Genomic DNA, 3240 nt, shown 5'->3' on the forward strand with positions numbered 1-3240 from the left:
CTGCCTCTTTGTAGGTTACGTGGAACAGTCCCTCTTCTGCACCTACGCAGGCCCCAAACCCCACCTATTCCTCCGTTACATTGATGACTGTATCGGCGCCACCTCTTGCTCCCCAGAGGTCCTCGAACAGTTCATCCACTTTACCAACACCTTCCACCCCAACCTCAAGTTCACCTGGGCCATCTCCAACACATCCCTCACCTTCCTGGACACCTCAGTCTCTATCTCAGGTAACCAGCTAGAAACTGATGTTCATTTCAAGCCCACTGACTCCCACAGCTACCAAGAATACACCACCTCGCACCCACCCTCCTGCAAAAATTCCATCCTCTATTCCCAATTCCTCCGCCTCTGGTCCCAGGATGAGACATTCCACTCCCGCACATCCCAGATGTCCACGTTCTTCCAGGACCGCAACTTTCCCTCCGCAGTGGTCAAGAACGCCCTTGACCACGTCTCCCGCATTTCCCGCCACACATTCCTCACAACCCGCCCCCCACCACAACCACCCCCAGAGGATCCCCCTCGTCCTCACATACCACCCCACCAACCTCCAGATACAACGTATCATCCTCTGACACTTCTGCCATCTACAATCCGACCCCACCACCCAAGCCATTTTTCCATCCCCATCCTTCTCTGCCTTCCGGAGAGACCACTCTCTCCGCGACTCCCTTGTCTGCTCCACACTCCCCTCCAACCCCACCACACCCAGCACCTTCCCCTGCAACCGCAGGAAGTGCTACACTTGCCCACACCTCCCTCACCCCCATCCCAGGCCCCAGGATGACCTTCCATATCAAATAGATGTTCACCTGCACATCTGCCAATGTGGTATATTGTATCCATTGCACCCGGTGTGGCTTCCTCTACATTGGGGAAACCAAGCGGAAGCTTGGGGACCGCTTTGCAGAACACCTCCGCTCAGGTCGCAACAAACAACTGCACCTCCCAGTCGCAAACCATTTCAACTCCCCCTCCCATTCCTCAGACGACATGTCCATCACGGGCCTCCTGCAGTGCCACAATGATGCCACCTGAAGGTTGCAGGAACAGCAACTTATATTCTACCTGGGAACCCTGCAGCCCTATGGTATCAACATGGACTTCACAAGCTTCAAAATCTTCCCTTCCTCCACTGCATCCCAAAACCAGCCCAGCCTGTCTCTGCTTCCCTAACCTTTTCTTCCTCTCACCCATCCCTTCCTCCCACCTCAAGCCGCACCTCCATTTCCTACCTACCACCTCATCCCGCCTCCTTGACCTGTCCATCTTCCCTAGACTGACCTATCCCCTCCCTACCTCCCCACCTATACTCTCTACCTATCTTGTTTTCTCTCCATCTTCAGTCCGCCTCCCCCTCTCCCTCTCCCTCTATTTATTCCAGTTCCCTCTCCCCATCCCCCTCTCTGATGAAGGGTCTAGACCCGAAACGTCAGCTTTTGTGCTCCTGAGATGCTGCTTGGCCTGCTGTGTTCATCCAGCTCCACATTTTGTTATCTTGGATTCTCCAGCATCTGCAGTTCCTATTATCACTGATACAATGGTTATCTATTTGTTTTCATAGCTGTTTGTGGTAGAGTTCAAAAACTTGCCTGAAAAGATTTGTCACAGGCTGCCTGAAGTGCAACCACCTTGTGCCATGTTTTGTGTTCATTTCTAATAGTGAGGACAACAAGGCTTCTTTAAAATAAATAGCAACCCACTTATCTGTGAAGTCCAATAGTCATTACTTGTTCTGTTCAGAAACATTCACTGGTTCTTTCCACAAATACTGCCTGACCTCCAAAATGTTTTGCATTTTATAATCTATTCCTTGTAGTTGACCAGCATTGCTAGTCATCCAATCAAATTAGTACTTCCCTCAGCCCCGTACCAGTTCTCAAATTACTTGCTGGAAGAGGGTTTTATTCGTGAGAATCTTACACCATTTAACCTGTCAAAACTCTGAAAAAGTGCTTTCCAAGCTGCTCTCTTTCTCCAGATTACCACAACCAAGCCCTTCAAATAAGTTCTTAAAATACATGTCCAATTACCTTTTGATAGTTTCTACAAAAGTTCCATTGCCCTTTCAGTTAATGTCCTTCACAGTATCATAACTCTCTGCATGAAACAATTTTTCTCCTTTTCTAATTCACTTGACAATGATTTACCAGCCAATTTGCCCAAGAAAGTTTCTTTTTGTTTTAAAACCGTCCCTGAAATGAAATCATTTTGAACACCTTTTAAGTCTTCTAAACCTTCTACACTCAAAGTAAAACAATTCTGCTTCTCCAATCTCTCCACATAACTAAAGTTTCATATCCTTGGTATCATCCTAGTAAACTTCCTCTGTACTCTTTCCAGGCTTCATGTGTGTTGTCTAGAGTTATGCACAATACTACAGCTGATGTCTAGACATAGACAGTCAAATATTCAAGTTAGTAGTGTAAAGTGAGATGGACAATGCCATTTTCTTTACTTATATGGCTTCTGAGCTCACTGCTGATGTAGCATACATGTCTCACATGGTCCCTGTACATAATGTCACAATTGAGTTTGAAGTATCATGGTGAGGAAATCAGAACAATTCTACATCCAGAGGTGTGCGCCATCCTCAAATTCACTTCTTTTTTCACTGCAAGTACTGAAGTATGATTGGTAGCCCTGCATGGACAATAAAAATTTTCTTGTCACCCAAATGGTTACTCCTATTTGCTAGCCAAGCTGTATATGTCAGCAGTGCGATAGAAAATAAAAAGTAAAAGTAAACCGAGAAGCCCACTTTGCCTAATCTTGAAAATAGGATATTGGGAAAGAGTGTACATTTTCATCTCTCTCTCTCTCTCTCTCCCCCCCCAGGTCAGAGACCCATGCTTCCACTTTGGCTAAATCAGAGATCAATTAACTCAGCACAGAACTAAGAGTGAACTCTGATCCTTTTTGGCACATACAGCTCAGTACTAAACCACATGGTTCCTATAACCAATGAGCAATTCAAATATCTTAACTATATGTTTAATAGCTGATAATCCACCTTGAAACTTACTTATAAAGCAGATCACAGGATCAAAATTTTACACAATGAAAATAGTGAACAATCCAGTCAGTTGTAAGCTTGGAGCATTTATTACCACTGACAACCTACTGCTATAATATGAATTCACTCAGCAATGCAGAACTTCTGCAACAGGTTTTGCTGTTTGGTATGTTGACAAGTCCACAAACGCCATTAGTGATGGATACAGCACTACGATGCTG

The sequence above is a fragment of the Stegostoma tigrinum genome, chromosome 1, assembly GCF_030684315.1.
Source record: "Stegostoma tigrinum isolate sSteTig4 chromosome 1, sSteTig4.hap1, whole genome shotgun sequence".
NCBI lineage: Eukaryota > Metazoa > Chordata > Chondrichthyes > Orectolobiformes > Stegostomatidae > Stegostoma > Stegostoma tigrinum.